The sequence below is a fragment of the Rhipicephalus sanguineus genome, chromosome 10 (assembly GCF_013339695.2).
Source record: "Rhipicephalus sanguineus isolate Rsan-2018 chromosome 10, BIME_Rsan_1.4, whole genome shotgun sequence".
NCBI lineage: Eukaryota > Metazoa > Arthropoda > Arachnida > Ixodida > Ixodidae > Rhipicephalus > Rhipicephalus sanguineus.
In genome coordinates this window covers 117,221,056-117,242,879 of record NC_051185.1, presented here as the reverse complement: position 1 = coordinate 117,242,879, position 21,824 = coordinate 117,221,056, and positions in this window count along the sequence as shown.

Here is a 21,824-nt window from a genome sequence, read left to right as displayed (position 1 = left end):
CAGACCATAGGATTCAGGCCTAAGCGTCGGCTGGAATGCACTGGACTCGCACTGAAGCAAGCTACCCTGAACTCACATTACATAACCAGCAAACTTTCTTGCGTTTCTCATTAGTGGGTATGTTTAGAAGAAATGGTAACATTTTAGAGAATTATACTCCGTTTTATACATGGCAGTCAGCGCTGTGGAGGCTGGCGAGACTTCTTGCAGTTGATGTGACCGCACCAGGAAAGCTCATTCTTCTTTTTCGCCACCACAAAGCGCTTTCTTTCCGTTTTATGCGGAGTAAAAAAATTACACCATCTCCCACTAAAGGGAACCATGTGGGGGTGCAAAGAAGCGCTGGGTGTTCACTTGTATTTCTATTGTTGTCCCATTTGTATGTTTCCGTGTATGTTTCATTTGTGTGTGGAGTTGTGTATGTGTTATGTGCCGCATATGTTACCCCCCGCCCCCACAGCTCGATGTTTCCGTTGCGCTTTAGCATCGCGTTACCTCGCAGCTTCGAGATTCGCTTGCCGGCGTTGCCATTTACGTTCAGCTTCGCGAGCGTCCATAGCGCCGTTGCGAAGGAGAGTGCAACGGAAGCGACGCGCGCCGCATTATATACGAGCGCACAGCTGCAGCGGAGAGAGAGAAACGGAAGAGGAGAAACGAAGCGGAGGCAGCGCTCACGCCACCTCTTCCCACCTCCTCGCGCTCGCGCGAGGAGAGGGGGGAGAGTTGGCGCATGCGCAGTGGGGAGCGGACGCGTGAGGGAAGGACGGTCACAGCCACGAGCAAAAGCTGCTTCGCATCTAAAATTAGTTCTTGTGGCTTAAAGATAAACAACTCCGTTATATGACTGTGAATATGGCGTTCTACGCCTCTTAGCGTTTCGTTGTCTTCGTTTATTTGTTTTACATTTGTAGCGACACTTGACGCGCGTGCCCTTGCTCTGCTCACACAAACATTTTACAACCGCGAAACGCTGCTATGAGCCACGCGGACTTATGCATCTTGCTGACCTAACTGCTTACGTAGCCTCCATAGCATTGACTGCTCTGTGTAAAACGGTGTATACGTTATTCGCAACAAGGCCCAGGATTCGGGGCCGGGACATGAAAGCCCGTGATCGCACTGTAGATGAAGAAAAACGCATGCACACCCTGCCAACCTAACCTGTCTATACAGCCCATGTTATTTCTGTGGGTGCGCCGGGAATTTTCTCGTCTGTAGCTAATTAGGATTGCCGGTTAACGCTGTGCCACTCAATTGTAATTAAAACACGTTACAATTGCTCGACATCTTTTAGGCGGAGATAGCGAAATAGTGAGCCCGAAATAGTGACACGCATAACAATTAGAGGCTTCTTTTTTTTTAAAGATAGGACCAATCTAGGCCAATAACCCTGTGTGGTTTTTTTTTGCAACCCCTTATGCATTTACGTGGGTTCATTATGGGTCCGTCTTCTGAAATGATCGCGAAAGACGACAGTGTCGCCATTCGTTGCGTATGGTCTGACGTATTCAATCACTGTGTCAACTGATTTCCTATGACGTCTTCGTTGCACAGGCCGACGGTGATATCGAACGTCTCACAACACAAGTATGAGCACACTGTATTAGCACTGTATTAGTGTAGGCTTCTACGAAGTTGTTTGTCTCTGGCTACTTGAGATATAAGAAGTGTTGGAAGTGCTTTCAACGCTTCTTTCGTGACTGTTTAAAATGCAGTATAACATTTAAACAGTGCGACTTTGTGTGGAATGTATTTTTGTTGCGAGTTTATGACGGCGTACTCAGAGAATTCAGCTGTGGCGTGCCGCCGCAGCGACATCGTCTGAACATGTGAGCATGTTGCCGGCATGGGATAGACAACGCGTGCAACGCATGGTTCATGATGCGGGCACGTTCAAACAAACAAAAAAAAGAATAAAGGATACACGTGCTCCCGAAGCAACAGTTACTGGAAACACACCAAGGTAATGCTCGCTGAAACCTTCAGCGTAACGAATGCTGCGCACATTCACCAGAAATTCAGTACTGTAAAAAAATATAGAACCTACCGTCTGCATCACTGACTTCGCCACCAACCGACGGAAGCTTACTAGGCTTTATGTCGCATGCGCTGTGCGCGCTGGGTACGAGTTTCCGGTCACTTGCCGAAAGTTCTAAATCGGGCAAATTGATCGATACGTCAGCGATCGAGCACGGAACACGAATTCTCTGTTTCCAATAACGCGTCACTTCATTTACACATGCACTGTAGCTCCTGTGCCTGCGAACCAAAACTTACCAGTATTAGAATTTGGGAAAGGGTGGGAATTTGGTGGCCAGAGAACTTATGGAAGCGTATCATATCAGAAAGAAAAGAAGCGATTGTGTCAGTGATACTTTTGTGGTGTTGCGCAACAAAGAAAAGGAATTTTTCGATTTGCCGTTTTAGTTTTGAATTCTGGAGATATGTCAATATGGTGGCATCGGCTGCTCCTTCTCGCTTAAGACACAATATTTGTACTAAAAAAAACAAGAATAATAATAAGGGCGCAAATTCTTCACAGTCGAACGTAAAATGTGCAGATTCCGTACAATAGAACGCCACATGAAAGTTCAAATAGGGACAATAAGTTCACATGCAGACGTCCAAACTCAGATAGTCTGTATGGCTTGATATACACACGAAAACACGCTAAGATAAATAATTACACATAACACCAAACACACCATCTCAACATTATACATTCGCTTTCAGAATGACGAGGAAGCCAACATCCTATACGTTAATGTTTCCATCAAATATTTTATTCTTCAAGAAACTTCTTGAAGGCGAAAAGCGCACTTTTCTGTAGACCCACGGTTGGCCATGGACCTCTCCTATTCATAATTTCAATAAGGAGAAAAATATGTCGTTTTTGTGGTCATGATAGTTGCTAGTTAGTGCTTGTCTTGTTGTTGTTGCTGTATTAACTTTATTCTGGTCTAGAGAACACGCGCTTGTCCTGTACTGTGTGCTTCTTTGTCCCGCACCGAATCTGCACTCTGCAGTTTAACACTGTCAACCAACAAGCCCAGCAACAAGATAGAATCGACTGAGACGGAAATGAAGAACACGGCGTTCTCCTTCGAGTCGTCTTAGGCATAAAGAACAGCGTGACTTTTTTAGTGTGCTACGTGCATATACGTGTGCTTGCAGCCTTTGCAACTGGACTCCGTGAGTTTTATATAGATTGCAAGGTAGCTTCTTTAAGAACAGACACTCGTCTGAGCAGCCAGCTAGCCTCCCGAGGTCGTCTAGACGACAGCAGCCGAAGATGCCACGTCTCCTGAGACCTTCAGTGAGTCATCTATTGAGAGCATCCTCTCTCTGAAAGGGCGAATACTGCAGCAAGTCTGGGATGCGGCGGTAATCAGTGACATGGCAAAGAGTGAGTGAGTGAGTGAGTGAGTGAGTGAGTGAGTGAGTGAGTGAGTGAGTGAGTGAGTGAGTGAGTGAGTGAGTGAGTGAGTGAGTGATGAGTGAGTGAGTGAGTGAGTGAGTGAGTGAGTGAGTGAGTGAGTGAGTGAGTGAGTGAGTGAGTGAGTGAGTGAGTGAGTGAGTGAGTGAGTGAGTGAGTGAGTGAGTGAGTGGGGCTGTGGAGCTGAAACAACCTAATGGCGGCCGTCTCTAGAGTTGATGCCTTTCTAGAAAATGTCCGGAACATTTTGTTGTTGTGCGTCTGTCGCTCTAGCTCGTTTGCATCGAGATATTTTGTCCCCGACGAATTTTTCTCGTCTCACTAAATGTATCAGGCTTTGGGTGGCTGTGCGGCTGCTTGCAAGCATGCAATATGCGGTGAGCTAGAACTCTCCGTTCATTCATTCATTCATTCATTCATTCATTCATTCATTCATTCATTCATTCATTCATTCAAATACTTACAACACCATTGCATCGCCATGCGTGTCGCAGTCTGTCGTAATCCTTCGCAAAACAAGATAGTGAAAGAGTGATATAAATAGAGCTTGTTTATAGAAAACTGAATATGTTAATTTTCGTGCATAAATGGCTTTTTCACTTCAGAAAGATTACATGAAACGATACTAACAGCTCGTGAAAAAATAAAACAAAACAATAAAAATTAGCAAGGGAATTTGCTTCGAGTGAGCCCATGAGATGATAAATGCCGAAGAGAAACCGTTTAACTGCGTTCCCTTTTATGAATATGCCCATAGAAGCAGTTAATAATAATATTATTTGTAGGGATTTTACATCTCAAAACCACGATATGATCATCAGCGATGCCGTAGTGGAGGGGTCCATAATTTTGAACCACCTGGGGTTCTTTAACGGGCGCCCGAATCTAAGTACACGGGCCTCTAATGGAATGTATGTGCGCACGTATTCGATATAGGGCACTCAATTAAATCGATGAATAAAGCAAAAAATATCCGTCATTCTTTGAGAGGCAAGTGTAGCTTTTTGTTTTGTTTTTTCTTTTGCATTAAGGAGCTTAGCAAAAGCGTAGTTTAATCTAGAGGGTGTATTCATTATTTCTTTTTAGCTTTCTTTATTTATTTGTTTTGATCTAGAAATAATTCAGCCCAGTGTAAGCCCATCGAAGGGGTTAGGCGCACACGCACGACATGAACAAAATATTATATTAAAATATCGTTGAAAGCAACATTTAAAAGCAATCGCAAATAGCCTCGGCAATAAGCAACGGGTCGGTAATTCCAGTTTTGACAAGTCCTGAAAAAATAAATAATAAAATGCATTTGAAAGTTTACTTCAAATATTTCATAAAGCGTATGAAACACAGAGTATTCAAAGCTATCAGTCGCATCACACAGTAGAGCTCATTCGATGCATAAATATAACGCACTCTAGCACGAACTATAAAAAAATCTAACCACAGCCAACTAGTCCTTGGGATCTTACAATAGCTCGAACTAGAAACACTCTGAAATGAATAAATCACTGAACCATGACGAGGACGGAGATTTTTTAGCGAGCCAGTGCATGTAGGGGGGGGGGGTCGCACGAAGGCTAATTGAACACTAACATGTCGGGAAGCTCGGTTAAAAATAACCGTCTTGACATCATCTATTTTTTTAGTAGAAAATACGAAACAACGTTTAGTGTAGCGTCGCTCATAAATTCACTCGGGGAGCTTCCACATTTGGCTTCGCGTTTTTTTTTTTCTGGTCATTCCTAGGATTATAAAGATTTTGATTTCGAGTATTCGTAGCGGAGACCGGTAACATGGCAAACGTTTTGTGTATATATGCGATAGCTTGTGTGTTTTTTTCTATTGATTTTACGCTGTTTAGAAGAACAGATCATTTTGTCCTTGTTAATCGCTCGAGGCAATGACTTGGCCACGGTAAAATCATTCGGAAGATTTTTTTTCTTTAGATTTACACTTACTGATGTATTCGAGGTAATGTCGTTACCTCGAGCCATTCACAAATGTGGTAACTGCACAAAATAAAAAATTAGACTGCCTGCTAGAAATAACATCGCAGGAGGTGGAACGGAAGAAAATGCAATAACAACAAAACGCAGATATGGTTTGCTAGCCTGCACTGAACGAAAAGGATTGAGAGATTTAAAAGAAAGGAAGAAGAGTCAGGAAACCGATGTAAGCGTGGAACGCGTGGGCTTCTCCAGTACACGCCTGCAATTGATCATTATGACCAGTCGACTTTATAAACCGTAGCACCGACCGAGTCATCTTGCTGGCCTGTTCTGCCTAGGGCCAATGTCCGAGGATCTTTTCCTCTGAAAACCTTCTTTCATCTACTTTCTCTAATAATAATTTGAGGGTGTTTACGTGCCATAAGCATGGCATGATTATAAGAGACGAAATAGTGGAGGGCTCCGAAAATTTCGGGTTTATTTAACGTTCACCTAAATCTCAGCACACGGGCATTTAGCATTTTTATAAGGCATCCCTTCAGAGTCTGCAATCAGCATTACGACGAAGGGTGCACGAGCAGTTAGTGAACGAAATGAGAGAAGCTCTTCACCAAGCTTTATCGAAGGGACATGACGTTGTGTTCCAATGGCTGCCGGGACATTGTGGTATTGTGGGTAACAACCTCGCTGATGATGCTGCTCGGTCCGCTCACGAGGATGCCCAGACAACCCCAATACCCTTGTCGAGGACAGACACTGCAAAGGGTCTACGCTCGTTCGCTGACACCATGACGCAAACTTGGTTGAGTGACCCCAGTGTCTGCAACCGTCGCCTGCATGAACTAGACCCATCGAGGAAGCTCCAAGTTCCATCGCACCTCCCCCGCCGTGATGCAACTTTACTGTGCCGCCTGTGGTTAGGAGTAGCTTTCACGAAGGCGTACTCTTTTCGCTTAGGAATGGCAGACACCTCAAAATGTGACTCGTGCAATAGTAACGAAACGATAGAACATCTACTGTGTTTCTGTGGACGTTTTGTGAACGAACGAAACGTTCTGCGCGATGCGCTGAACAAGTTAGACGACAGACCGTTTTCCGAAGAGAAGATCCTCGGATCGTGGCCCTACGCATCGCAGGCCAGCAAAGCGACGCGAGCATTACTGCTGTTTTTAAAATCGACCGGCTTAAACGACCGCTTGTAGGCATTCAGTGGACAGGTGCATATGTACCCTGACATTGCCTTCTTCCCTCTTGTTTCTTTCTTTTAATCCCTTCATCCCTTCCCCCCAGCGTAGGGTAGCAAACCGGACGCGCGTCTGGTTAAACTCCCTGCCTTTCCTTCATTTCCTTCCTCCTCCTCCTCCTATCTCCATCGAAAATGCGGCCGCCACGTCCGGGTTTTGATCCCGCGACCTTCGGGCCAGCAGTCGAGTACCACAAGACCACAATACCACCTTAAGAGATGATGAGAGAATAATCGCTGTTTTTTAATGTAGGCTGACTATTCACCTAAGTTTGTGCGGCCATATTTGCACTGAGAGCAGTCCACTTTTATGTCGACAGAGTTGTTGCCGTTTGCGCTCTATTAGAGGCAAGACCAGAATTATTCGAGCAAGAAATTGATGGACCATTAATGTAGTCAAAAGAAATAGCCTCGCGACACATTTACCACTGAACAGACCAACTTACAGCCAGCCGTAAAAGACGCACCGGTCCCGAAGAACCATAAACCATCGAGGTCAGCATTATGGCGTTTATGGCGTGCCTTAAAATATAGCTTGTTTCCGTAGTCCTAACAGAGTAACGCGAGTATTTTACAACATCGTTATGGCAGCGATGACGCTTATGCAGAAGAAATAATGTTTTAAGTGCGATATGTACATAAAACTTTATAGCGAGCACTTATATTGATGGAGCAGGCAAAAAGCAGAAATCGAGGTATGTGGTAGGGCTGAACTGCGCGGCAACTTTTAATGGAGAGTAGCAGCAACGGAAGCACCAGCTTTCCTTTGGAGCATCCTGCCGCTGGGTTTAATGACCTTTTCTGACCTCACCTCAGAGTGCTTGCATGGCTCTCCAGCAGCAGCACGAAAGCTCATAGGTTCCCTTATGCATTCGCCTAAGACAACTCGAAGGTGAAAGCTATCTTCTGTTCCTTCTAAGTCAATTTAGTTATCCTCCCCCGCCCCCTTTTCGAAAGCTTTCGGCACCTAACGTGGTTCTGCACTGCCTCCGGGATCCGAGGCATTGCAAAGCTATCTGCACCTCACCTAGTTTTGCATTGCCTTCGTGACGGCCCAACTTTGACCAAGCGACGATGTCACATCATGACGTCATAATGTGACGTCGCGATGACGTCATAGTGACCGCATGATGACATCGCCAATTTCGACGCTCTGTGACGTCATCAAATGGTGATATTTGCATCACTCGTGTTGACGACGCCGACAGGGAATATTTGCTTTTGATGAGGCATTGAAGGCTGTCGCCTTAAAACGCGAGCTCGCCGACTTCATTCCCGGCCGCTGCGGGCGTATTTCGACGGATCGAAGTGTAACAATCAAAACATGTAGAATCAAAACAAACGACTAAGAAGAAAAAGAAGATGGTTTTTGCTTTCGCGTCGTACTATAGGTGAATGCATACGGTACCATGTGATTTATTAATTCTCTTGCGGACCGTTGGTACACGTGTACGAGTGCACGCTCCGAGACATCGTTTGTCATGCAGAAGGTCGCTGCGACTAGCCCTCGATGCGGAAGCGCGCAGCTTCACACGTGACTACAATAACAGCGCATACCACCAGAACGGAGAAGGCATGGCCGACGACGCAAGCGAGCAATTAGTCCTAATTTCTTCCTCACGCTGAGCAAGCCTGTTTGCACAAAGTGCACCTTGCATTAGAGGCGCGCCTCATAAAACACATACGCGCATACAAACAATGTGCTAGTAAGATTCGTCAGAACATCAACATCAATGAAAGGTCTGCAAGGTGACTTAAGTACAGGGCTTTAGCTGCTTCTTTCTTTCTTTCTTTCTTTCTTTCTTTCTTTCTTTCTTTCTTTCTTTCTTTCTTTCTTTCTTTCTTTCTTTCTTTCTTTCTTTCTTTCTTTCTTTCTTTCTTTCTTTCTTTCTTTCTTTCTTTCTTTCTTTCTTAGTATTCTGAACAATCAAGCAACCATATTCAATCAATTTCTATATCGGCAAACGTACGCGATAATTTAGCATAAAAAGCCATCTTTTGCCTTTTTGTCTGTAGCTTCATAACCCTGGCAATTTTCCCGGGAACGTTTGGTCGTTCAAATGAGGAATTCGTTTATCTGAGAAAACTACAAAACAGCCGCAATCTTTAACAGCGATTTCATTGCGACGAAGCTATCATAGATGCGTTGTATTTGAAACCTTTGCTCTCTTCCTCTGTTAGAAATAACGAACTATGCTTCACGACCTTCGCTTCATTAGGAACACCTTTCCTGAATTCCATCATAACTTTTGAGGAAGAAATATTTCAGCATCATTCTCCAAGTCTCGGTTTGCGACGCACTTCAGAAGAGTCCGGTGAGCCCAACCCCCACTTTGTCTTTTTTTTTTCCTTTTTAAGAATCAACATACACCGGCCTTTAACGGATTCCATTAAGTTCTTTTACGACACCGCACGCCTTTCAGTGGATTGCAGACTTGGCTTCTTCAAGTGAACTTGCAAAATTTGTGACTGCCTGTTGCTCTCGCTTTGATTTTAAAAGCAGAAAGTAATCACCGTGTCATTGCACTCCATTTGAACTTGCATTCGCGCAAACACCGGAAAAAGAAAAGAAAGAAAGAAATAGAGTTTGCGAAAGAATTCATGTTGATTAAGGCACGCTTTGCTTGCGCGACAACGCTGAGTTAGTCAATGCCATTTGAAACTGGAAGGAATCGAGTTTGCACGAATCACACTTTCTGAACGATTCAAATTTGTTCGTGTGTATTTGGCACCGTGCTCTACAATGTCTAAGGGCGAGCTTTGGAATCTGTATAAAAATGCGGTGGTTCAGATGTAAGCAGCGGAGCCCGTTCTGCATTGCTTGGGCCGCAACTGCGCATACTCTGATCAACAGGGCACGGTCGCGCGCTCTATTTCCACTGAGATCAGTAGACACCTCATACCCTTGTGCGTGCCGCTGTGCTCTCACTGTTTACTACACGTTCAAGTGACAGGCAGCACGAACACCGCATCGCTCCCTGGAGGGAGCGTATTTCCTTATGCCAGAATTTTGTACAGTTACGCCACATTGGATCCAAAGGAGTTAGCTGCTGCCCTTAGTTCGTATAACATTCCAATTTGTTGCTATCGCATCCATTGCTTCGCCTGTGCGGTTAAACTGTGGCTTTTATTGATTATGTGCGATGCTGGGAACGAAGGACGAACTTTTGCATTATCTCGAGCAACGCCACGTTGAATCGTCGTTGTAATTCGGATATGCGCAATCATGCCGCGAAACAACCAAAGAACACCGCCCGTCTTGCCATCGCGTCGCTAGCCGGCAAGGAGCGTGTTCGTGCCATAGAAGCTAATTCGTGCACAGCCAAATTACGAGGATGACGTCTGTAATGTATTTACGACTGCGCGCTTTCGCGTTGCGCGTTTAACATCTCCCAGTTTTCAATTAGCATTCTTAAAGGGGAGACAACACCCAATTTTCCACTCTAATGCGCGTCATTTGGGTTAATGCTCGTGCGTTCAAAAACAAGCTGGTGAAACTTTAGCGTGTTTGGTCCGGCACTAAATTTATAATTGTACATTTTCATAAAGAAGCGAGTGACCTGAGATTAGGGCAACACTGGCAAACTCGCGAGCCGGGACGTAACAACTGGCTCGCTGCGCCAGTGTCTACATTCCGGCGAACGATTTTTTTCCCCGGTCAGCTGCGCGTACAATCGAGCCATCCCAGCTTTCTTCAGCTTGGCAATGAAATTTAACAATTTGCAGCGGCTGAAACTGCTATAGAAGACCACAACTGCGCTCTATGCAGCACAAGGCTTCACACACGCCATGGCAAAATGTTGGTCGCCGGCGTTGGGCGGGGTTTACAGCCGGCGACTCCTAGGCCTTACTTTGTACTCAGATATTTTTGTGCAAAGCATTTGTCATACTTTTATATGTACAATAGACGCTCTGCTGCTACTCGTCGCTGAAAATCGCATATTGTTGGGTGACCGTGTCATGGCCCGTTTAACATACTTCGCGCACTTTCCGATGTATGTTAATCCTTGTCTGTGACTTTCGTTGCCCTCAAGTGACGTCACTGTGAAGTGTGAACCTAGGAAAGGACTTTAGTGAGGGAGCCCATCGCTTTCAGAACTGCTCTATGGAGAAGGGACAGCAGTTTTGTTTTTGGTTTTGGTTCTAGTGCACGTATGGCGTCCGAACTGTATGTTACGTGTCTTTACAGCAGCCTTGCCTAATATAACTATATACATTTCTTCACCCTTTATAGTACTACTCCTATGCCCATTATTACTCAAATACGAGGAGCGTACTGAAGCGCGTGCCGCCGGTTCCTTGTTAATTCAAAGCCTCCTTCTGCTTCAATTAGAGTAAAATGCAAATCATGTACATTAAGCGTTCCTACAGCTGTAACAGTTGCAGACTGCTCCTTTCGAACAGATCACCCTATGATAAATTATCTCGCTACTCTCGCACACTTCTCAAAAACCAATCGAAACGCTCGAATTATGCACCTCCCCCTTTCTCGCCCCGAAAACTCCGTTTCGCGTGCTCCCGAGCGATTCACTCGAAGCCGGCTGCAGCTCTCACGATTGTTCGGACGCACCCAAACAATGGTGTACCCGATCAATACGGACACTGCTATAAACGATCTCCCCGTATTCGATCCGTTGCAGGAGTTTCACTGCATTCGAGAGGCGTCTTGCGCTGTGCAGTGTGAGAAACGACAGCCGTTTACTTTTGAGCAGTTCATTAAATCAAGCATTCGGTGCGAAAGGATGGAAACTCGATCATCAAACAAGGAACGCTGTATAGTGGTAATAAATCAATGTAACTGGTATTCGCTTTGAGTTTTTTTCCTGCCAAAGTGCAAATAACCAATATTTGTTGACTAAACTTTGGAGCACAACGACAATTGCATCACACAGTTTTGCGCGAGGTCCCATGTTCGATTGCCAGAGACTGTAACGCCATAGCCACTATGGCATTACAACCTCTGGGAACCGAACATGGGACCAGGGTTGCCAATGGTGGCTACTTTTCGCCAAATTGGCGAATTTGAGAGGCCCGTGGCGACCTAAAATTATGAATGGCGACATGGCGAATTTTTGGCGATTTTCGGCTTAGGTCTCCACCGAGTTTTGAATCCTAAGCTCAGTGTCTTCCCAACGAATGAGCGGCAACATTCTCAGTATTTTTCTTGGTTTTAGACCCACGAGTAGAATGTGCACATCACGCGTCATTCGGTATGTCCGTCCTGTAACTCGTGTGTACCTCCTCAATTCATCTAGAGAGATAATAAAACGTTTATTTGATGTTCTGTGAAAATAAGATCAATGAGTGGGATCCTTAGTTCGGGATGCCATCTAGATGCAGGAGGTACTGGAACGTCTCCCGGCGACATTCTAGCAAAATGTAAGTCAGCGGACTGCCTTGCAAACCGCGAGGGGGCAGTGATTGACTATAGGTTTATGGCTTTAGGTGATTTAAGCTTAAAGTCTCGCATCTGAAGGGGCAAGACGACGGGTTGGCCGTGTGTTCCGAGCATTTGTTCCGCCAAAGCTCCAACTGCTGTGAATAGCTTGGCGACTTACTCGCTGTGGCAGTGCCCCCAGTTCAGCTCGCAAAGACTGTTTTGGAATAGCGAAGAGAGGCGGATACGCGGCTATTTCTGCAATAAAAATTATTTATTGAGGCATTTTTCACTGTTCTCGGTGAGCGTGTGCAATAAAAACAATTGCTATATAACATTTTACATTGTTATACAGCAATAACGCATCGGATTGACGCGTGTAGATATAAGTAACTGTAAGAAAGGGTCGGTGATGTCCGGTATCATATTAGTTCACACTGAAAAGGTGTAAGACTCACTAATGATCGGTTCCTGTAAGAATTCTGTCGTGTTACCTTCAATAAATCTTTTAATCCTTTTAATTCATATAAGGGTACGTAAAGCTGTCTACAAATAATGCTTTCACGGTTTTCGCCCAAGGTTTATACCACACTTTTAGCTTTGAAACGAGAGGACAGGGATGGAAGGATATCATGAGCGTTTCGTTCATTCACCCTTGCGCCACCATGCACATCTTGCGGCTAGTCGGAGAAGCAGCACCATGCACTCCCATGGTGAAGCGGGCGATACGACTGGCATCGAGAAACGTCAATATAATTTAAGGACCTTGGATGGTACTGTGTTCTACCGGGCTATACGTGAGAGGAAATTTTTATTACTGGGTATGCCGCACATATCTAGAATGGCTACTTTTTTGGCGAAATTGTTAAAAGAATGGCGACTTTTGGCGACTTTTTGCTCGTCGTTTGGCTACATTTACTCGAAAGTCAGTGGCAAGCCTGCATGGGACCTCGCGTAGAGTGCAAAAAAAAAGAGGTCCGTGTATTGTGATTGAGGAGCACGGGAACCTTTCGCCTGATCATTAATTTTGCAATTAAACTAACAGTTGGGATTTTACGTGCCAAAACCACGATATGACTATGATGGACCAGTAGTGGATAGATAGATAGATAGATAGATAGATAGATAGATAGATAGATAGATAGATAGATAGATAGATAGATAGATAGATAGATAGATAGATAGATAGATAGATAGATAGATAGATAGATAGATAGATAGATAGATAGATAGATAGATAGATAGATAGATAGATAGATAGATAGATAGATAGATAGATAGATAGATAGATAGATAAAAAACTTTATTGAGGTCTCGAAGGAATCCATTCCCGTTTTATCGGAGGAGGATCGTGGGCTGCTTCCCCGTAGGGACGGGGACCGGAAAAATTCACCATCTGCTCTTCTTTAACGTGCACCTTAATCTGCGTCTTCTTTAACGTGCGCGTTAACATTGGATCTTTTAGGAGCCATGATGATTTATACACGAAGACATCGTTTTTTGACACTCCACTAGGGTTATAAAATGCACTTACTTGAGGCCGCGTGTAGCGTTAAATATCCGCCATGTTGAGCGACGTCAGTGCAAGCTGTTTATAGCAGACACCACCGCCTACGTCACCGTCTAGCCAAGAATGAAGCACAGCACACCCCTTCCTGTCGGGTATGCATGGATTATTCTAGCCTGCAAAAGGAAACGCACGTGCTTCCTTTTGCCGTCACAGCCATACATTTCTGACAGGGCGATGTGCCGCCATTCAAGCGCAAGATGAAAGGAAGAAAACTCTGTGTGAAGTATATTTGTATTCTGAAACCTTTGTGTAAGTCATTTTATTTTATTTTATTTTTCGTTTTATTTTATTTTTACCCTCAGGGTACATAGTACGTTACAGAGGGGAGGGGCTATCATGCATGCATGAGACAGTCTAGTAACAGGCAAAAAATAACAATAGAGAACATAACAAGGGTTACACACTATACCAGTAGTACATAACCTAATAAGTACATTGATAAACATAGTTAATGTAGAAGGCAACTCGCAGTAGTACAACAAAGAGAAAATTTCACAATGGCTAACTCTAGGTGAATAATTATTTAACAAGGCATTTTTAAAATGTATGGGGTCATGGATGCTTGTCACAGACCCAGGAAGCTAGTTCCATTCTCTAGCAGTCTTGGGACAAATGACAATGAATGGGTGATTGTGGTACTTTTGGGCAGATTGTTTGTTCTTGCTTTTTGTTTGTTTGTTTTTGTTTTGTTTGAGAAAGCATTGCTTATTCTTACACTCTGTACATATATATCTTGAGGCCTCGTATTCATGAACGTTTTGCTGTGTATCGCCAATAAGGGACGCAGACCTAGCCACGTCGATTGTTGCTTTTTGTCTGGCCCCTGTCATCTGTATCTAAATAAAGGTCGAATAAAGTTCAAGAAACCAGAACAGAAATCCGCAATCGAAGAAAGAAGCTCAGAAGTGTTACGTACCATGCAATGCGTACGCTTGCAGAGATGGTTGCGAAATGTTAGAAGTAATGTTCCCGGTACAAAAGGAAAGTTCCAGACGCGCATGGCGTGGAAAAGTTGCCTCATCACTTCACGCTCGGGGAATCTATCTGAAGATATACGTGACTTCAGAAGTGAGCGGCCGCTTTGATCACGGAAGAAAAGTTTTTTTTTTTTTTTGAGGGGACAGCATATCGTCTCCGACTTCTTCCCCTTAAAGGTACGCTCTTGTTATAACCTACCGGTTGTCGTTCTGTCGCGTCTTCCACAATCTTGACATCTAAAGGCGAACGAAGACATCTGTACGATATAGTGCGCCTTGCTATAATTTTTTTGTTCGCTTTTAGTTTTAACTTATTTTTTTTTATTTTCCAGAATTGCAGTCGGCGACAACGGTATCCGCAGTTTGGAACAAATAATAATATGGAAATGCAATATGGAAATAACAACGTGGTAACCTCAACTTTGCTCTGTAAAAGATGCGATACCTTTAAGGAAAGAAATAACGTATTCCTTTTCTTTCATGTACGGCATATTTAGGATGAGGAAGAACACAAAAATGTGTAAAAGTTTAAAGAATGTGGGGCAAACAAAATCGGAGGCTTGCTGTCATGACTTTTCTTTTAGCGGCACCAACTGACATTCTTTTGTCTCTTCCAAGCGCTTCCGGACGAGCACATGCTTCCGGTTTCCGGAATATTCAGAAAAATGTTTCTAAGAAAATAAAACTGGTACGAAATCGATGGTTCTGGTTCCCCTTAAAAAAGTTCTGTTGGCGACATGTGCTATCGGAGCAAAAGTTTACTTAAAATATTGGCCAGTAAACTGCCAGGATAATGGGGTCTTCCAAATGCGACAGCAGCGCAAGAACCCACAGCCCTACCGAGCAGAAGCAGCCAAACTGCGCCCGGCCACCAACTAGAAGCGAACGTGACTCGCGCGTCTGCCCCCGTCTAAACCGGGAATGCTTAGATGGACTATCGCTTCAGTACAGGTGGTAGGGGTCTGGGTGGCGGCTGGCCCAGAACTCCTCATAGACGAGGCCGAGACACCAAAGAACACGTCTTTACTCTTCGAAGCCTCGGCCGCGACTGAGCGGCCGCTGAGCGCAAGCTCGGAATCTGCTTGCCGAGCCCTGCCTGCATCCCCGTCATAGTTTACCTCGTGCTTCTCGTCTTTCTTGTCCTTGCTGTCAACTGACCCATCCTCGTTGGCGGCTGCCTTCGAGGCCTCCTCAGCAGAGGCTGCCTCTTCCTCTTCCTGCTCTGCTTCGCTCTCGTCCTTCCTACTGTGCTTGGAGGCACTAGCCTTCTTGGCACCACGCCCCGCCTACAGACTGCTCACACGCCGCCCACCTGCAGACTTCTCGCGCTGGGGACGTGTCCTGACCGGTTCAGCCTTGGCCTCCTTGGTATCCTGCTCGGTGCGATCCTCCATCTGAGTGACCGCGTTGTGTTCCAGCAGGTTTTCGTGAAAGTATGCCACTCTATCCACGGCGCTCTTCTGCAAGGCGGTGGCTGTCTCAGACCCCTACAAGGTGTGGAGCCCGCGTCTCGCTTTTATTGCGATAGCAATTAGTATATGTTCTTCACAGCCCTACTGCGCAACTGCTCACTCAAACGGCGCAAAAACGTTGTGGACGCAGTAGAGGCGCAACTCACGCGCTCACGTACTTTTCTATTGTTTGGACCTTATCTTTTTGAACCTCGAACGACCTTGAAACATTTAAGGCGTTCGCATGAAAAGGTAGCGCATCCCACGAATATGCGCAGATTGTTAGATGAAGCTGAAGAAGAAGGATATTGCTCATTCACTCATGTAGAAGAAAGGTACAAGAAAATATTTTTATTTATATAGGGATAAACATCGTAGGCCAGGCTACGTTAGGGCCGGCTATCCCATCAACATGATAGTAGTACTGAAGAAACACACAAAAACAAGAAAAACTGGAACGAATAAAAGAACAAGAAAAATAATCATAAGCACTATGTAGGTACGCGATGTGTGGCGTTTAAACAATTAGCAGAGTCTTACGGCAGAGTCCAATACATACAGGGTGGTCGCATAGATTATCGCGGATACAGCCCGCAAAGACACTTTTCTATGCACGTACATATAATATGACTATGAGATATGTTCAATAATATCGATACTATGAAATACATCAATATTGTCAATTACAGGCAGCTCATTAAACTCGTCTGTATTAAAATCACGAAGAGCGCTCACTGCATGTCTTTGAATGTCAGGGTGTGGTCACGGTCGAAACACTTTGCTAATTGTGAGTGCTCTTCTATCCAGGCTGTTCAATCGATCACTCAGTTGAGCGCTTTGGTCTTCGCATTGCGGCAGCGGCCGCTAAAGATATCATTTTGCGCCGTCATGCTAAAAAAGCAGCGTTACTGTCGAAGTACAACGAACCGCAAACACTTACTCGCAATTATCGCCTGATTACTCAGAGAGCGCAGAAAAAGAAATGCGAGCTCTAGAAATCCCGATGAATCGACCACTGGCTCGTCAAAAAGCCATTTATTTCATCATCATCATCATCAGTCTGACTACGCGCACTACAGGGCAAAGGCCTCTCCCATGTTCCGCCAATCAACCCGGTCCTGTGCTTTCTGCTGCCACGTTATACCTACAAACTTCTTAATCTCATCTACCCACCTAACTTTCTGTCTCCCCCTCACGCGTTTGCCATCTCTTGGAAGCCAGTCAGTTACCCTTAATGACCACCGGTTATCCTGCCGACGTTCTACGTGCCCGGCCCTTAGAGCGCACCTAATTATGCTAGAACAGGCGTTCTGCTGTTTTCCCGAAATCTGCGCAAAAGTATGTATATGTCGTTGAACAGTCACTAATGTCTGTGACGACTCATTCTATATTTTACTCCGAAAACAACACTTCGTACTGCTCAACAAAAGAAAGAGAATTGATCGAGGAGCTTGCATTTGTCGTTGTTATCGTCGTCGTCGTCGTCATCGTCGTTGTTGTTGTTGTTAAATATAACCAGTGGAAGCCAGCAAGCAATGAAGCCATCGAGAGCATAAAAGGTATTCATTGTAATTTTTATTGAAGCGTAGTAATTATGAAGTCAAGGAAAAACGAAGCTGCCTTGCAGCGTCTGTCCTAGAAAGAAGAATAGGAACGGTGGTCTCTTCTTGACGGGATGTGCGAGCAGCGTTGTCGGTGGAGACATTGCCACTGATCCCGCAATGACCAGGTAGCCACTGAAAATCAACCTCGTGGCCTTTTTCTTTGACGCCGTGATGAATCTTCAGAATTTCGTACGTAAGCTGTTCGTGGCATCCACGTCGGAAAGCTGACTGCAGGCACTGTAACGCCGGTTTTGAGTTGTGCACAACGGCTCTGCGTTCTGCACTAAAGTACATCGATTCGTAGAGACCGAGCAAAAGGAAAAATGAAAGTGGACGAAAACTAAAACAACCTGCCGCAGGTGACGACCGAACCCACAACCTTCGAGTTGCACGTGTGATGCTGTGTACCAGATGAGTTGCGACGTAGTCCGTTGCCCCGTCCACTAACTTCGGTTACGCGGCGGCACAGGCGGCCTAGCCAAGGAGGCAAACGTGAATTATTCCTTTTGGCATTTGCATTCGAGTACATCGCCACGTTTACGAGCTAGCGGATGACCGGAAGGTCACACGTTCTTTATGCAGTCGCATAATACGACTCAAAGCTGAGGTTATCACCTGCTTTTCCTGCTTCATTTTTTTCCTTCTCAGTCGACTGTATCGATTTGACTGACAGCATCTCTACACCAAAACGTTACGCAAGCGTCAACTACTGCATGTCTGGAACAAGGTTTCGATATCGTTCACTGCACTCTAACTAGTGCTACCGCTGCCAGAATATTATGCCTGGGGCATCAGTCTTGTAGTTTCTGGGGTTTCTTTAGTTTATTTATCTTTTTATGACCGCTAACGAACCAGATAGACTCAGACAGATTTGCGAAAGCAAGCCCCCTAACCTAACTTGATTTAATCAAACGATAGACGCCCTAGCACTCGCTTCAAATGTAGAAATATATTATGCCCTTCAGTCTGCGATTGCTCAATGCGACGTTCAAGATTGCGATTGACGTTATGTGATGCAACCTCGCTGTGCACGTCTGTGTGGAGATGGCAGGGCTGCGTAGTGTTTAGTTAGTTGCAAACATTAAGTGCTCACGTCGTCATCAGAACATCAAGTGCTAAACATCAAGTGCAGGACATCAAGTGCTCACACCAAATGAGCTGCTCACGTCGGTTGTGCTTCAATTAGTGATTACGCTGCCGGAGAGTCGTGCCGCAAGTTTTCTCGTTTACGAGATCCTATGGCAGACTCTTTCTTTGCGTGGATTCTTCCTTTTGCTCCGAAAATGAGCACGATTTCTGGGACTTTCATTGGGGGTTCGTGCTGCTAGGTATAGGTACGAAAAAGGTTAAACGTCTCACAGTCCCTTATGACTTCGTCTGAGGTGAGTAGAAGGTAAAAGTCACAACCTTTTTCTCAGTCGATTGTACCGATTCTTCCTCCACCCCCCCCCCTCCTTCCCCCACCCCCAAATTTTTGTCTGCTCCCAACATCGTTTTGTACTGCTTCCAGGATCGGAGGTATTGCAAGATTTCGCATGCTTTCGCACTGCCTCCGGGATCGGCTCACCCTTCACCATGAGATGATATTGTCACGTAATAGAGACAGAACGCACTCAAGCAGGCAGTAACAGAGTAAAAGAAACTGTAGGAACTTCTTTCTTAAGCGAGCCTGTGCCCACAGGAAAGGTTCCCACACGATGACGTCATGAAGTGACGTCAGCACACGTTACTCTACATAATGACATCAGAGGTTTGGACATATATGACGTTAGCGTGACGTAAAATCTGATCACGTGATTTCTTGCATCATTTCTGTTGACGCCGACGCCGACGGTCACTTTTCTCGTTAGACGAGGCATCTGACGCTTTCGCCTTAACGTTTTTGCAGCCTCGTGAATAGAAGGTAGCGCTAATGCATTTGCACGTTTGTTTTCCCTTTTCCAACAGAATCCGTTATAGCGTTGAGGTTTTGCTTCACCGTATAGACCGCATTGTTTTTTGTACATACTGACTAGTAAAAGGTCAAAGCCACAGAACGTGATTGATGTCGGGAGTAGGCAATATATACATACGCCGGAGCCGCGCGCTCAAAACTCGCCATCAGTTTGTCAGTTACGAAACTGCGTAAATTAAGTCGACTACTAACTATTTGTTTTCTTTCAGACATTCCATGAATGTTCATCACAGCAGCAGAGAATCAACTTGTTCGAAAGAGAAGCTCAAAAGAGTAGTTCTCCCAGTGCAATCACAAAAAGAACAAACTGAAGCTTAGTCACACTATACATTGCTTTCAAAATATTTTTTATAGCAAGACGATTATGGTTATGAATATAACACTTCTCGTTTAATAATCCAGGACAACAGTCGCCGAGGCACATGACCTAATCTGTTTTCGCCTGAGGTGAATAAGCCGAGACAGCGAGCGAAATACAAGGAAGCATTTATGGGAAATGAGCGCAATAAGGAGCTAAAGGAATCTGTGTGTAAACTACTACACACATGCTTTATTTTTATTCGGCAGACTTCGAGTCTAATGGCATCTGTCTGCTTATAAGCCGAGCGAAGTTTTCCCATAAGGCCACTTCTCGCACTTTCTTTCTCTCTTTCTCTCTTTATGACGCCGTACAGTACCAGTGGCCTAGAAAAGCGTCATGAGAGAAATGGTTGTCATACGATGCATCTTATGGCAGGGAAGGACAATACGGCGCCTAAATCGGTTATAAAGTGCCTCTTAACACCAGTGCACGTTCCACTTTCGCCAGCAAGGCCTGTCAGGGGGCGATAAAAAAATTCCGGGGCTAACCATACACACGTACACATATGTTCACATTTCATTCTGCCATGTTGAAGCATACGTGAATGTGCCCGCTTTCGAGAAAAAATATCCCTAATCCATGAGTTAGGAGTTTGCTACTAGCACTCGCACGTCACTGTTCGTGTGCCTTTGTGTATTCCTTGTGTTAACGCTGTGTTACTGCCGAAGCAGATCTCAGAGGCCACGTAGATAGAAGCGCGTGGTTGAGATACGTTACGCCAGGCGCCACAACGACCCCGGCTGTTCGCAAAAAAAAAAAGAAAAAAACATGTACACTTTTCAATAAATCGTTCTATTATTTTACGCCAATTAACGCCTGAGCTATTCGGCCCTTATCTTAAGTGAACTTATGCTCCGACATCATATGTATCCAACCGAACTTCTAACAAGAAACAAAACCATCAATTTCGTACCAGTTTTTTTTTATTTTTTATTACATGGTAGTTACGGGCATAATAATTGGGCATCCAAGATATTGCAATGAGTATTTATAGTATCATACATAAATGCATTGTAATTATTATCATTATTATTATTATTATTATTATTATTATTATTATTAGTAGTAGTAGTAGTAGTAGTAGTAGTAGTAATAATAGTAATAATAATAACAATAATAATAATAATATTAGTAGTAGTAGTAGTAGTAGTAGTAGTAGTAGTAGTAGTAGATATCCAAACACCAAAACCAAAAATCAAGCTTCGAAAACACTTAAAAAAATCTACGACTGCTTCTACGGCCGTGCATAAAAATGAAGTGAGAAGGCAGAATGGAATGCGAAAACGTGTCACACAAGTTAAGGAGACAGCGGGTGGGAGTGGGCGGGGCATTGACATATGAGGAAGGTAACGTAAGGTGACGTGACGTCTTCAAAACTTGGAAAGGAAGAGTGAAGTTGACAGGAAAACGAACATGTGTTTAGTGTATATACTGCACGGGGCGGAGCCGAACCTGTCGGTAGTCGAGCTTTGCCGACAACGTTTACGGGATGTGACAAGGGGGATAACAAGTTCGAGCCAAAATCACAGCACTAACAGGAATCATTCTTTTGTTTTGCTACTGAAAGGTCAAAGCTCAGTACTGTGCTCATTGATTTAAACATTGAAGGAACGGCAGCGAGTTGCCTGCTACACAGATAGAAGTGCTGTATTCTATTCTACGAACGCGTGTGTGTACGTGCGTGTATATTAAAAATTGTTGGGGTTTAAAGTACAAAAACCACGGTAGTTTGTGTGTGTTTCGAATGCAAAGCATAGCCGGGCTGTGCGTGAGTACCTCTGGTGTATTTTAGGGGCGAAGCTCCTTAAAGCGGCACCCGTTCGTCCCCGTCGTAGTGCGTAACCAGTCTTAACGCTAGTACCAGATCTTGACCTCCAACGTGGTGCCGGTGGGAGATTTCTCCTGTGC